Raw genomic sequence first — 15512 nt, 5'->3', positions numbered from 1 at the left:
GAGGGGCCTCCGTGCTTTCCGGTGCCATGTGCCATCTTTGGAAGGTGGTTGTCTTCCATCCAGACCACATGTCCAACCCATTGAAGTTGAGCCTTCATGATCAGCGTCTCTTTGCCAGAACTCTCAGCCCTTTGTATCACTTCTGTGGTGGGACTGTCTTGCCACAGGATGCCCATGATCTTGTAGAAGCATCACAGGTGGAACTGGTCAAGCATTTTGATTGCTTGCGGTATGGGGTCCATGTTTCACAGCCATACACCAGAGAAGTCAGGACGACTGCTCTGTAGACTGTCATCTTGATCTTCAGCCAGATGCCACGTTCTCCACACACTCATGTCCATAGCCTGCCAAAGGATGCCCCAGCTTTTGGAAGTCTGTTTGAGACCTCTTGATCTAGATTGCAGGCGGAGGTGAGGCAGCTTCCCCAGTAACTGAAGGCATCGACATTATTGAGTAATGTACGTTCTAGCTCAGTTCCTGGTTCTGCAGGGCTGGTATGGGGTGTGGGCTGAAGTAAAGTTTCTGTCTTGTGCAGGTTGGTGGTTAGGCCGAATTTTCTTGCTGCCACAGTGAGGCTGTCAGCGAGCTCCTGCAGGTCCTTTTCACTGTGTGCTGCAAGAGCACGGTCATCTGCAAAGAGCAAGTCTCATACTATTGCTTCCAGCACTTTGGACATGGTCTTGAGGCATCGTAGATCAAAGAAACGTCCACCAGTCCTGTAGCGAATTGTTATTCCCACATCAGTCTGTGAGAGAGCAAAGAGCAGCATCGTGGCAAACAGCAGACTGAACAAGGCAGGCACGAGGACACAGCCCTGCTTGACACCGTTACTTACGAGGAAGGGGTCAGGGGTGTAGCTATTTTTGATGTCCCTGGCCATTATGCTATAGTGGAATGACCTGACAAGGCTGACCATCCTTGGGGGGGGCGGGGGGGGGTGGGGCAGTCTAGCTTGGTAAGGATGCGACAAAGCCCTGTGAGACTTTTCTGAGGTCCACAAAGAGGATGTAGAGATTCCGCTTCTGTTCCTGTCAGTTCTCCTGGATCTGTCTAACAGCAAAGATCATGTTCACTGTCCCTCTGTTAGATCATGAAATCACACTGGCTCTCTGAGACAAGGTCATCAAGGAGGTGACAGGGAAACCTGTTCAGTATGAAACGGCCATGATCTTCCCAGCTATGCTCAGGAGAGATATGCCTCTGTGGTTGTCACAGGATGTCCTGTCTCCCTTGTTCTTGTACAGGTGGGTGATGTTTGCATCCCTAAAGTCCTGTGGTACACAGGCTTTCTGCCAGAACTGCTGCATGAGCTCTGTCAGCCATTGAAGAAGGGTTTCAACACGCTCCCTGAAGATGTCTGGTGGGATCCCATCTGGGCCAGGGGCCTTACCTTGCTGCAGCTGGTTAACTGCCTTTCTAGCTTCTACCAGTGTGGGGGGGTATCATCAAGGGCCTCCAAGACTGGGTGCTGGGGCAAGTCTTCTATTGCCTGGTACCGCATGATGTTGGAGGAAGGCCCATACACTACCTTTAAAACATCAAAAAATCTCTTTCTGTTGTTCTGGTTAGCATAGTGCTAAAGCTCTGCCACTTTGTCCTCCCACCACTGATCTTTCATCTTCAGCAGCTCAGCCTGGACATTAATGTAGAGGTGCTTCAAGCGGTCATGTTTGGAGATTGACTGCTTGTCACTGAGCCAGCTTGCAAAGGTTCCTGCTTCTGCTTGAGAAGGGTGTTGATATCAGAGTTGTTCTCATCAAACCAATCCTGATGCTTCCTCTTGGAGTGCCCGAGAACGGCACTTGCAGCGCTCTACGGATTTCTCTGAGGACAGCTCACCCTGTTACTGGGTCTGCTTCCTCAGGCAGTTGCTCAAGTTGTTCATCTCTTCTTTGATGCTGGGGTCAGCGAGCTGTTGAATGTTCAGCTTCTGCTTAGTGTCAGCGTGCTGGTGCCTGTGTGCCCTGGTGATCTGAAATGACAGCTTGCTTCTCAGCAGGATGTGGTCCGTTCAGCAGTCTGCAACCCTCATCGCTCTGGTGACGATCACATCCCCGATGTCCCGGTGCCTTGTGATCACGTAATCAATCAGGTGCCCGTTCTATGAGTGCAGGTGCATCCAGGTAGCCTTGTGGATGTCTGGAAGCTGAAAGAGGATATTGGTGAATGTCAGCCCATTTTCTGCACAGAAGCTGAGTAGTAGCTGTCCATTTGAATTCTCCATTCCCAAGCAATGCTTATCAATGACTTCCAGCCGAGACTGATGGTCACTGCCTATTCGGGCATTAAAGTCACCAAGTAGCTGGATCTTGTTGTCTCTGGGGACCGAGCGTAGTCGCTGGGTGAGTTTGTGGTAGAACAAAGTCTTGGCTTCCAGAGTCTGCCTCATTACCATGAGAGGATCGTTGATGCCTCTGAGGAGGCATTCCAGGTTCCCAACGATTGTGGTCCAAGTGGCAATGCCAGCTCCGGCTTCTGTAGCCTCATGCTTTCCCGTGCCACTCCAGAAAAACATGTAGCCAGCCCCTACTTCAGTGATTTCACTAGACTCAGCCAGGTGTGTCTCACTGAGCTCTGCAGTGTCGACATTGTACTTCTGAAGCATGTGTCCTACAAGTACAGGTCACTTCTCTGGTCTGTTACTGGTCTTGTTGTCCATGAGGATCCTGACATTTCAGGCCCCAACACAGAGCTTGCTCAGCTTTCTGGTGGTTCTTCTTTCTTTCGTGGTTTTTGAGGTAGTTCGACTACAAAAAAGATGTCCAGTCAGCTGCAGTATGCAGACAGGATAGGGTGAGGCAAACTTTCTTTAGGTCACCTTTTCCAGACCCTTTCCTGTGAGGGGGAACAGTGCAGTCACTGAAGAGGGCTGCTTCATCGCCAAGGTGGCTGCCAAACACTGCCCTTGCCTCGTGAGAAGAGTGCCCATGCTACCTTGGCCACCTGAATGCCGGTCTGTGACTAGTGGCTCCCAGCACCATCTTATGCCTGCAGTTTAATTGGCAAGAGATGGAGTCAATCATGGGCTCACTGGCTTCCTGGCCTCCATACTGAACAATTTGCTCACATCCTCATGGAGACAGCAAAGTGCTAGATCGCGCAATTGGCCTGAAAACACACTGCCAGAATGCTGACAATGGGCTCCAACTGCAGCAGAAACACGTCTGAAATAAAAAGAAGACATAAAGGAAGTGGAAGTAGTTGCTTTGTGATCCATCTTGAGGATGTCATCATTGTTAGCCTTGTTCACTGGTGCCATCTTCTTCAGGAAAATCTTCTATATTGAGTTGGAGTTGTTATGATACCAGCCCCCTCCTTTGTGAGAATCGCAAGAGCCCTAGTGAAGGGGGGGGGGGGGGGGGTCAATGACCCAAGAGAAGAGAGAGACATGCTGAATAGACACAGGAAATGGGAGAGAGAGAGACGTGCTGAATACCGCGTTCCACCGGGATGCAGAATAAGGCGACCTTGACTATTGTCTCATGAAGACCACATGTAAAGCCCTCGGGCAAAGTGGGCTGGTTGAGAGAGAGATTGACACCTGCGATCCCATGAGGAAGTATAAAGGAGGGTCTGGGGGGGGGGACGACCCCTTTAGACGCACCAAGGAGATACGATAGCGATCCCGTCATAGCAGGAAGCCATTTTGAAGGAAGCCACGTGCATTAGATTCCGAATCGGGAGTCTGTGGCTGGAATCACGGAAAATCGCTTTTAACTAACACCAGGGAAGCCTGCTCCCCTGATTCCACAGCTTTGCTTCGTAAGGACCTGGGCAAGTGTTCCTTTTCTCACCAATCTCTCTCTCTCCAACACGGGAAACCCAGCGGTTCCCAAAAGGCTGAAGCCTGCAGACTTTTGAATGACTGTTATATTTCCATCGGACAATCGTTTAACCCCTAGACAACAATAGAGCTTATTTCTTATTGATTATTACTATACCTGCGCTTTAGATTGAGTATTGATGACGTATGTTATCTGAATGTTTGTATTAACCTTACTTTTGTGCCCCTTTATAAATAAAAACGTTTGAAAAGGGTACCATCAGACTTCAGCGGACCTCTCTATCTTTGCTGGTAAGTGATCCAGTTACGGGATACGTAACAGAGTTTATAGCTAGGCAGGGAGGAGTGCAGTATATTTAATATTTCAGCAATATTGTAAATATATAGTTGATTAAGCATTCCTTGTTTGTTTATATAATTCAATATATAAATACAGGAATGACACATGTCATTACACCATTATGTGCGGCTTACTAAAGTAAATCATATTAGACACGTTCATCCCAGCTCTGGTGTTCTTCTTTTGATTAGTTTCTGGAGTCAGAAAACATGGAGAACATTCTGACAGGTTGCATCACTGTCTGGTATGGGGAGCTACTTCACAGGACCTGAAGACTTGCAGAGGGTTGTAAATTTAGTCAGCTCCATCTTGGGTACTAGCCTACAAAGTACTCAGGACATCTTCAAGGAGCAGTGTCTCAGAAAGGCAGCGCCCATTATTAAGGACCTCCAGAACCCAGGGCATGTCCTTTTCTCACTGTTACCATCAGGTAGGAGGTACAGAAGCCTGAAGGCACACACTCAGTGATTCAGGAACAGCTTCTTCCCCTCTGCCATCTGATTCCTAAATAGACATGGAACCCTTGAACACTCTCACTTTTTTAATATATATTATTTCTGTTTTTTGCACTATTTTTATTTATTCAATATACGTATACTGTAATTGATTTACTGACTTATTTTTTTGTCTTCTATATTATGTATTGCATTAAACTGCTGCTAAATTAACAAACTTCACGACACATGCCAGTGATAATAAAACTGATTCTGATTCTCACATAACAGGCTCCATCATAACAGAACCAAGGTTAGAACAATATTTCTCATAATTGTAACTGCTTTCTATTAATGCCACCTAACAATTTTTTTAGTCCATCAACTTCATGCCAGTGTCAATTTATTTGTAATTCATACTGTACGATCACATTGACATGGAACTAAGTCAAGTCTATCTGTAATAATTTCCATAAAAACAGATTAAACTTGTATATGACCCAATAGACATCATATTTTTTGAAAATTGTTGTTTTTTGAATACATAAACAGTATTTCACTCTATCTTGATGGGCCTTAATGACTACCAGTAAGCAGATCTAATGTCTGCTGTCACAAAGAACTCTGAGAGAATGATCATGGCATGGATTAACTCCAGCCTTCCAAACAACCTGGACCTAATATAATTTTCCTACTGCCAAAACTGGTCTACAGAGGATGCCATCTCCCTGCCCCAACCCTCATCTTCGGAGCTTCTAGAATCTACATCAGACTATTACTTATTGAATACAGCTTTGCCATCAGGACTATAATTCCAAGCAAACTCTTCAGTGAACTTCAGACCCTGGGAGTCAACACCTCCCTCTCCATTGGATCTTTGACTTCCTGATTAACAGCACAATCTGTAAGGATAGGCAACAACACTTCCTATTGATTATTCTAAACATCGATGCTCTACCAGGTTGCATCCTCAGCCCCCTACTCTCCTCCCTGTACACACATGACCGCATGACCAGATTCTGCTCAACCTCCATCTACAAGTTTGCAGATGATACCACCGCAGTGGGCCACACCTCAAATGACGTTGAGTCAGAGTACAGGAAGAGACAGAGAGTTCAGTGACATGGTGACATGATAACAACCTTTCCTTCAATGCCAGCCAAACAGAAGAGTTAATCATTGATTTCAGGAAGCAAGGTGTGCATATGCTCCTGTCTACATCCATAGTACTGAGATTGAGAGGGTTGAGAGCTTCAAGTTCCTAGGAGTAAACTTGGTCCAACCACGTAGATGCCATGGCCAAGAAAACTCACAAATGCCTCTACTTCCTCAGGAGGCTAAAGAAATTTGGCATGTATCTGTGAGTGCTTATCATTTTTGGTTTATTATTGCACCATGGAAACCAACCTATCTGGGTGCATAACAGCTTGGTATGGCAACTGCTCTGCACATGACTGCAAGAAGCTGCTGAGAGTTTTTCCAAACATCACAGAAACCAGTTTCTTCTCCATGCACTCTGTCTATACTTCTTGCTGTCTTTGGAAAGCAGCCAACCACAGGCTTGGGCAGAAGATACAAATACCTGAAATCAAATACCTTAAGGCTCAGGGTCAGCTTCTACCCTGCTGTTATAAGGCAAATTGAATGCTTACCTCATATGATAACATGCATTCTTGACCTCACAATCTAACTTGCTATGACCTTGCACATTATTATTTTCCTGTATTGCACTTTTGTGTTAATATCACACCTAATTCTGCACGCTATTACTTTTTAAAAAATTGTTCTACCTTAATGTACAGGGTAATTAGCTGATCTGTATCAATAATACACAAGACCAGCTTTTCATTTTACCTAGGTACATATGATAATAATAAACCAATTTCAATTCCAACTCTAATGCATTCCCTATAGAGAATATACCCGTGTAAATGCTCCTCAGACATTTGTGAAATTTGCCCTGCCAAAAACATCTTAAGGGTGTATTTTGCAGCACGAGTCTACTTATTTAGTCAGATACGTGGAATAAGCCTTTCAAGCCAGAAGATGATAACATTCATGATAACAGCACATGAAAGGCCAAGGTGCCGAAGGCAACAGATCAAATCTTGTTAAATAGAAGTAGTGTAGAAAGTTGTTTGTCTGTTGGTGAGGACATGGTGACTCAAAAGTCTTGATTCTTATTAGATTAATTAGTCACATGGGTTTATTGGGTGGAGCAGGCTCTTTGGGTTGAAGGGCCTGTTACTTTGAAGTATCTCAAGAGAAACAAATAAGTACATACACAAATAAATGAATAAATAACAAATAGATAAATAAATAAGTGTGTGTGTGTGTGTGTGTGTGTGTGTGGCCTCCACCAATTGTGGTCAACCATGAGTACTGCACCTCTGGTAGTCACTGGTTTGTTGAGCAGCGTCAACTGTGGCTATTGAGGCCGATCCTGGAACAGCAGGCTCTGCCACAGTTACTGCATGTGTAGGGCATCATGGAATTGTTGTCCACTGTCCATTGTGCTCTCGATTTAGCTCTCCACTCCTCAGACTGACTCAGGATCACTCATTCGCCTCACTCTAGGTGTTGCTAAAGAGTACCTCACCATTTGTTGTGGTAATCTGCTGTATCCTCCCAGCACTCTGTTGATTTTTAAGGCTTTCATGTCATGCTTGCAGAGGTCCTTGAAGCAAAGCTGGGGCCTACCAACATTCCTCTTGCCTGTTGCTAGTTCTCCATAGAGGATGTCCTTTGGCAGTCTACCATCCTTCATACGATGTACGTGGCCCAGCCAGTGCAGTCTGCATTGTCTTAAAAACGTGAACATTGTGGGAAGTCCAGCGTGGGAGAGGATCTCAGAGTTTGGGAATTTGTCTCTCCAGGATGCAGCAAAGGCTACGCAGGTGAAAACTATTGAGATTCCTCTCCTGTTTTGGAGTAGATGGTCCAAGTCTCGCTACCATACAGAAGGGTGCTAATAACACATGCATTGTACACAGCAGTCTTGGTCTTTGTAGCGAGTTTCGGATTCACCCAGACCCGCGAAGAGAGTCAAGCAATGATCGATGCTGCTTTGCTGATATGCCTATTGATTTCAGCATCGAGGGAAAGAATATCGCTAATGGTCGACCCCAAGTATGTGAAATCGTAAACTACTTCTAGATCGTAATTGTTGATGGTAATGACTGGTGTCGCCACTACGTTCTGGGCAAGGACATTTGTTTTCTTTAGGCTGATGGTAAGCCTGAAGTCCTTGCATGCCTTAGAGAAGCGGTCCATGAGAGTTTGTAGTTGCTGTTTGGTGTGCGAGGTTATAGCAGCATCATTGGCAAAGAGCATGTCACATATTAAGATCTTTTGCACCTTTGTTTTTGCTCTCAGGCGCGCAGGGTTGAACAGCTGCCCATCAGACCTGGTGTGCATGTAGATGCCTTCTGTCGTCGTCCCAAACACATGCTTCAATAGCAGAGAGAAGAAGATGCCGAATAATGTTGGGGCCAACACGCATCCTTGTTTGACTCCACTACGAATAGCGAAGGGTTCTGATGAACAGCCATTGTACTGAACAGTAGCCCTCATGTCATCATGAAATGACTTGATGATACTTTGGAGTTTCAGGGGACAGCTGATCTTGAGGAGAATCTGAAAGAGCCCATCCCTGCAGACAAGGTTGAAAGCCCTGGTCAAGTTGATGAAAGCAGCATAGAGGGGTTTCTGTTGTTCCCTGCACTTCTCCTGGAGTTGACAGAGTGAGAAAATCATGTCGACAGTTGACCTCCTTGCACAAAAACCACACTGGGACTCAGGGTCTCAACGTTCTGCCAGAATTTGTAGATGTGCCAGTTACACGAGCAAAGACTTTGCCGACAATACTCATGAGGGAGATACCCCTGTAGTTGTTGCAGTCGCTCCTATCACCCTTGTTCTTGTACAAAGTGACAATTTTGGAGTTGTGCATATCCTGTGGTACAGCTCCTTCCTTCCAGCACTGACAGAGGACCTCATGTAAAGGTTGGAGAAGTGAGCTCTTGCAGTGTTCAATCAGGTCTGGAGGAATCCCATCATTGCCAGGAGCTTTCCCTAGGGCCAGACTATCGATTGCCTTGCTGAGGTCCTCAATGGTAGGTTCGGAGTCAAGTTCATCCATGACTGGTAGACAATCAATGACATCAATGGCTGAGCTAACTGCAACAGTTTCCTGCGAGTAGAGCTCAGAGTAGTGTTCTACCCAACGTTCTGTCTGTTTGCTTTTATCGATGATTATTTTACTGCTGGATGACTTCAGGGGTACTGTCTTGCTCTGCGATGGGTCAAGGGCCTTCTTGATACCATCATACGTCAATCTGATGTTGTCCGTCACAGCTGCTGTCTGAATGTCCTCACTGAGCTGGAGCCAGTACTCATTGGTGCACTGCCTTGTGGTCTGTTGCACTTTACTTCTAGCAGCTCGAAGTGCCTGGAGAGTTTGGTCGGATGTTGAGCGCTTGTACTCTGCGAGAGCTGCGCACTTGGCTTCGATGACAGAAGACATGCTGGACTTTGCCTCAAACCAGTCACTGCTCTTTGTGGTCTTTCTTCCAAAGATAGAGAGTGCTGATTCGTGGTTGGTGTCGCAAAGGTATGACCATTGTTCTGTTGCAGTGTCTCCTTGTGAGGAGGTAGTCATAGTACCCTGTACTGACTTGACAAACTGGTCAACCTTTTCTGACAGTTTCATCTCTGTTGTGTTGATGCCAGGTTTTCCAGTTTGTTTGGAGTGGTGGATTTTCTTCGGACATAGCTTGATCTTGCAGCATATGCTAAAGCATGATCCGTATCGCAGTCTGCACTGTGGTATGAGCGGGTGATTAGTACAGAGTTGATGAAAGAATGCCTGGTGATGATCATGTCTAGTTGGTGCCAGTGCTTAGACCGTGGATGTCACCATGAGACCTTGTACTGTGACTTCGTCTGAAAGTAGGAGTTAGTTACACACAGGCCGTGATAGGAGCAGAACTCCAGGAGACGTTGTCCATTGTCATTTATTTTGCCAGTTCCAAAGTGGCCAAGACAAGACGGCCAGGATTCATTATTGGCTCCCACTCTGGGCTGAAGTCACCAAGGAGAACTAGGTGCTCATCACTGGGAATATTCCTGACAACAGCTTCTAATTTGTCATAGAACATGTCTTTTGCCTCAGAGGTGGAGTTCAAGGTAGGGGCATACACACTGACGAGAGCTACTGGGCCATGACTGGTGTGTAGGCAGAGGGTCATAAGTCGTTCTGATCCAGTTTCTGGTGGCTCCACCATTTCAACAAGGAGTTTCTAATGGCAAAACCCACTCCATGCTCGAGGGGCTCGTCGTGGTTCTTACCCTGCCAGAAAAATGTGTAATCCCTTTCCTTCAGTGTACCTGAATCCGTCAAACGTGTCTCTTGTAGGGTAGCTATACCTACCTTGAGCTTTAGTAGCTCATTGTTAATGACTGGTGTTTTTTGTGCATCTTCGATATCCTTGAGGTTTTGGTCAAGTCCAGTCATCATCGTGTGGACATTCCAACATCCCAACTTGAGGGGTGTTGTCTTATTTGATTTGTTTTCTTTCTTGTCCGGTGCAGTAGTTACAGTCAGCTCTTCATGGAATAATCCATTATCCCCACGCACCCAATGAGGAAGACTGACTGTGGTGGGACAGCACCTTATTGGCTGGGAGCTGCCCAGCTTGAGGTGGGCGGTAGCTGTCTAGTGAAACGCGATGGTCTCTCCCACTGTCGGAAGCAACCCCTGGTGCCATGATCTACACCAATCAAGCATTATGACATAACCGGTAACTTCTGCTTCCCGTGTTTGTCTGGTGCTATAAAGCGAAGCTGGAATAGCCTCTCCAGGGTGCAAGCCAGGGCAGAGTTGATATGGAGATCCATCTGTTGCCCATGCAGTGGGACCTCCCTCTCCATGCTGATGACAGGTCCAAAGCAATGACAAAAGTCGATACAGTTTGGTGCCAGCAGCATCGTAGGAGTTGCCGTGCTGGTGCTGGGTACAGCAGTCAGCCACCTTCGGGACTCCGACTCCGGATTTTTCCTCGGGGTTTACTCCCAAAGCCTTTCCTGTGAGCGGGTCTAGCCACAAGGCAGCGGAGGTTTGAAATCGGTGTTTTCCCGCTCCTATTTGAGCTACCATCCATGGTTAATGAGCCCCATCTGACTGGAGAATTGGTTTTAAGGTGCTAGTGGTACATCTTTGCCCCACTCCAGTCAGTGAGAACAGCTCCGCCAAGTAAATAAATAGGTGGATAGATAAAAAGGTAAAGAAATAAATGTGCTCTCTTTATTTCTGGTTTGCCCTCTAGTTCTTGATTCTTCAACTTTGGGAAAAGACTGACTGCACTTACATGATCTATGCCCTTCATAATTTTATACATCTCTATAAGATGACCTCTTAGTTTCCTACTTTCTAAGGAATATAGTCCTACCTAGCCTGTCTAACCTCTTCTAATAACTTAGCCTTTCAATTCCTAACAACATTCTTGTCAATCCTTTCTGTACTATTTCCAATTTAGTAACATCTTTCCTATAGCAGGCCAATCAAAAAGGAACACCTCCACAGTGTCCTAAACAAATGCATCGTGACCTCCCAAATTTTATATTCAATGCGTTAACTAATGAAGGCCATCATCCTAAAGGTCTTCTTCACTACCCTATCTACAAGTAAATCCACTTTCACTTTTTTTCCTAAAGTCCCTCTGTACTACAACCCTCCCTAGAGCCCTGCTATTCACTGTTGAAGTCCGACCTAGATTTGACTTTAAAATTACAACTTCTTACACTTATCTGAATTAAACTCCATTGGTAATTCTTTGGCTCATTTACTCAGCTGATCAAGATCCTCCTGTAATTTTTGATAACTTTCTTCATTGTATAATCTGTTTTAGTGTCATCTACAACTTACCAACCATGTACTGTACATTCTTATACAAATCATTGTTATAAATGACAAAAAAAATAGGCTCAGCATTGACTCTGGAGACACAGCACTAGTCACAAAGCTTCCAGTCTGAGAAACAACTTTCCACCATTTTGCTCTGCTTTCTAGCTTCAAGCCAATTATGTATTCAATTAGCCAGTTCTCCCTGAATTCCATGTAATCTAAACTTCCAGAGGAGCCTTCTATGTAAAACCTGATCAAAGGCCTTATTGAAGTCTATCTAAATCACATCTATCACCCTGCTCTCATCAGCTTTCTTTATCACACTATTGGAAAGCTCAATCAGGTTCATAAGGCACGATCTCCCATGCACTAAACCACACTGACTATTTCTAATCAAACCTATCTTTCCAGATATACATATATCTTATCCCTCAGAATCCTCCCCAGTAATTTACTTACCACATACGTTAGACTTATTGGTTCATAGCTCTCAGGCTTTTGTTTGCCACCTTTCTTAAATAAAGGCATATTTTTTTTACCCTCTAGTTGACCAGCACCTCACCCATGGCCAATGATGATGCAAGTTTCTCAGCCAGGGCTCTTACATTTACTTCTCTAACCTCCTACAGTGTCCTTGCACATACCTGATGAGGCCCTGGAGGCTTTTTTAACTTTCTATCTTTTAAGACATCCAATATCTCCTCTGCTGGACTGTGGACTATCTCCAAGACTTCTCTATTTACTTTCCTAATTTCTGAAGTCTTTGTGTCTTTCTAAATCTAGAGGAGAAATATTAAATATAGACACTGTGCATCTCCTGCAGTTCCGCACAGAGGTGTTGTAGTGTGGGGGTATGGCGTATTTATCAGTCGGAAGCCACTTCCCTCGTGTCGACTGTTGATTTTGTGCATTTGAAAACTGACACCGCTCCTCCTCATTGGTTGCCTTGTGTGCCACAGCTCTCGTGTCAGATTTCAAACACACTGGGTAGAGAGAACAGCTTGTGCAGGAGGCTCTCTCTCTCTCTTTTCCCTTGTCCCAGGGGAATACCGCACAGAACCACTGGGAAGGTATGCTCTGCATGTATTCTTCACTAAACATGTTTGTTGAATATTTAGTTCTGCAGTTTGTATAACTTGTGGGGACTTAAATGTTTGGTTGATTTTTTTTACTGTTTATAAATGTGATTAATATGTGTATTTGCAGTCAGTGTTTTCTGTCTCACTCACTAAACGTGTGACCCTGCTTCCACATTACAGGTGTCCCCTTTTTTCATTGAGGAGCCCTATTCTGTCCCTAGTTACTCTTTTTCCTTTAATGTATTTTTAAAAATTTATTTGTAATTTTTGATGATGGTCTCTGCAAAAGCTATCTTTTGCCTCTCAAACTACCACTTCATCCTGATTTCATTCTTGAGTACACTGCTGCATTCCTGAGCTTCAATATCTCCTCATACTCAGGTTTCCTACTCCTGCCATCATTGTTCTTCACTCCAGCAGGAATATGTAGATCTTGCACCTTTCTTTAGTTCACTTTTATAAGCCTCCTTCTTACCTGTGATGCCCTTATCTGCAAGCAGTCTAGTCGAATTAACCTTTACAAGCTTCTGTCTCATACTATCAACATTTGCCTTGTCCCAGTTTAGAACTAGAACCTGTGGACTCATCCTATGCCTTAACACAACTATTGTAAAATTAATAGAACTATGGTAACTGGTCCCAATGTGCTCTCTCACTGTTTCCTCATTTGCCTGCCCTGTCTTGTTACCCAAGTGTATGTCGAGCTTTGCCCTCTGCCTCTATACATTGCCTAAGGAAACTTTCCTGAATGCACTTCACAAATTCATTGATTCTATTGCATTTCTTTGTTCTTCTGTGAATCCCTGGAAGAAAATGTATCTCAAGGTGGCATATGGTGCCAAATACAGTACATACTTTGATAATCAATTTATTTTAAACATTGCACGTACCGACCTTTTAACCTATTCCACGATCAATCCAACTCTTTCCTCCACATGGGCCATAGCCCTGCATTTTTCTTTCATCTATGTGCCTATCTAGAAGTCTCTTAAATATCCATAATGTACCTGCATCAACCACCATCCATGGTAGCACGTTCCAAGCACCCTCCACTCCCTGTGTAAGTGAACCTACCGCTGACATCTTCCTATACTTCCCTGCTGCAAATATCTTAAAATATGCCGTCTTGTATTAGCTATTTCTGCCCTTATCTCCAGCTGTCCACTCTATGAATGCCTCTTAACTTTTTATATGCCATTATCAAATCTCTTCTCTTCTTCCTTTGCTCCAAAGAGAAAAGCCCTACCTCTGTCAACCGTTCTTAATAAGGCATTTTCTCTAATCCAGGCAACATCCTTGTAAATCTCCTTTGCACCCTCTCTAATGCATCCATATTCTTCCTATAATGAGATGACCAGAACTAAACATAATACTGCAACTGAGGTTTAAGCACAGTGTTAAATGGCTGCTATATTACCTTGTGGTTTATCAACTCAATCTTCCAACTAATGAAGACCAACACACCATATGCCCTTTTAACCACCATATCAACTTGCGTCATAATTTAGCGAGACCTGTGGTCTTGGATCCCAAGATTCCTCTGTTCCTCCTCACTGCTAAGAATCTTACTGCTAACCTTGTACTCTGCTTTCAAGTTCAAATTTCTAAAGTGTATCACTTCACACTTTTCTGGATTGAATTCCACCTGTCACTTCTCAGCCCAGCTCTGTATCTATTGATGATCTTCTACATTATCCATGACAAACTATGGAAACACTCTATACTTTTGAAAACATCACCAAACTTTGCATCATCTGCAAAATTATTAACCCACCCTCCCACTTCCTCATTCAAGTAATTTATAACAGTCACAAAGGACAGGAGTCCCAGAACAGATCTCTGCAGGACACCTCTAGGCACTGACTTCCAGGCAGAATGCACTCCATCTACTGCCGCCCCTTGCCTTCCATGGCTAGCCAATTCCGAATCCATGCTGCCTTGTTTCCTATGCCTAATGACTTTCGGGATCAGCCTTCCACAGGTACCTGGTCAAGCACCTTACTAAAATCCATACACACCATTATCAACCACATCAATTAATTTTGCTGCTTACTAGAAAAAGATCAATTGGTCCCGTAAGGCACAAGCTGGCTTTCAAAAAAACACCTTGACCATCCCTAATAAGACTATGCCACTCCAAATGATCATAAATCCTGTCTCTAAGAATCCTCCCTGTGGTAACTTCTACTTTAAAAAAGGACCACTCGACAATTTCATGGCCAAAAGAACATCTTTATCTGGGACGGCAAATGATATTTACAATACAGAGGCTTTCAGGTAACTTGTGCGGCCTGGGTGGTGGAACTACATACAATGCATACTGGGAATAAAACCCCGGAACCCGCCTCTTGTTACCAACAGCTTCCGATTAGTATTAACTTACTGTTAATAATACCCAAATTACAACACTCTCTATTAGTCTGTCCACCACTGATATATGACCCACTGGTCTTTAATCTTTCCACAATCACTCTACTCATTTGTTCTTTCAATTCCTGTTGTCTACTTGGGGACCAATAGTGCAATCCCAGTAGTGTGAACATTCCCTCCTTTTTCTCAGCTCTAACCATAAAGCCTCAGCGAATTATCCTTCAGTAATTTTATCTCTGACTACTGCTGTGACATTCCTCTTAATCAAAAATGCAACTTCCCTTCCTCTCTTTCCTCCCCCTCTATCATGCCTAAAACACCTGCATCCTGGAACATTAAGCTTCCAGTCCTGGCTCTCTCTTCACCATGTTTCTGTGATGTCTATGGTATCCTAGTCCCAGATACCTATCTAAGTTCTAGGTTCACCCACCTTACCTAGAGTCATAGTGTCATAGAGTAATACAGCTTGAAAACAGGTCCTTCAGCTTGGCAATGTCCTTCTTATGATAGAGTGATCAAAACTACACACAATATTCCAAATTGAAATCCACACCCTTGCTAATCTAAGTTTAAATACATTCTAGTATCACAAGTAAAACTG

The sequence above is a fragment of the Hemitrygon akajei genome, chromosome 8 (assembly GCF_048418815.1).
Source record: "Hemitrygon akajei chromosome 8, sHemAka1.3, whole genome shotgun sequence".
Classification (NCBI taxonomy): Eukaryota; Metazoa; Chordata; class Chondrichthyes; order Myliobatiformes; family Dasyatidae; genus Hemitrygon; species Hemitrygon akajei.
This window is presented reverse-complemented; position numbering follows the sequence as displayed.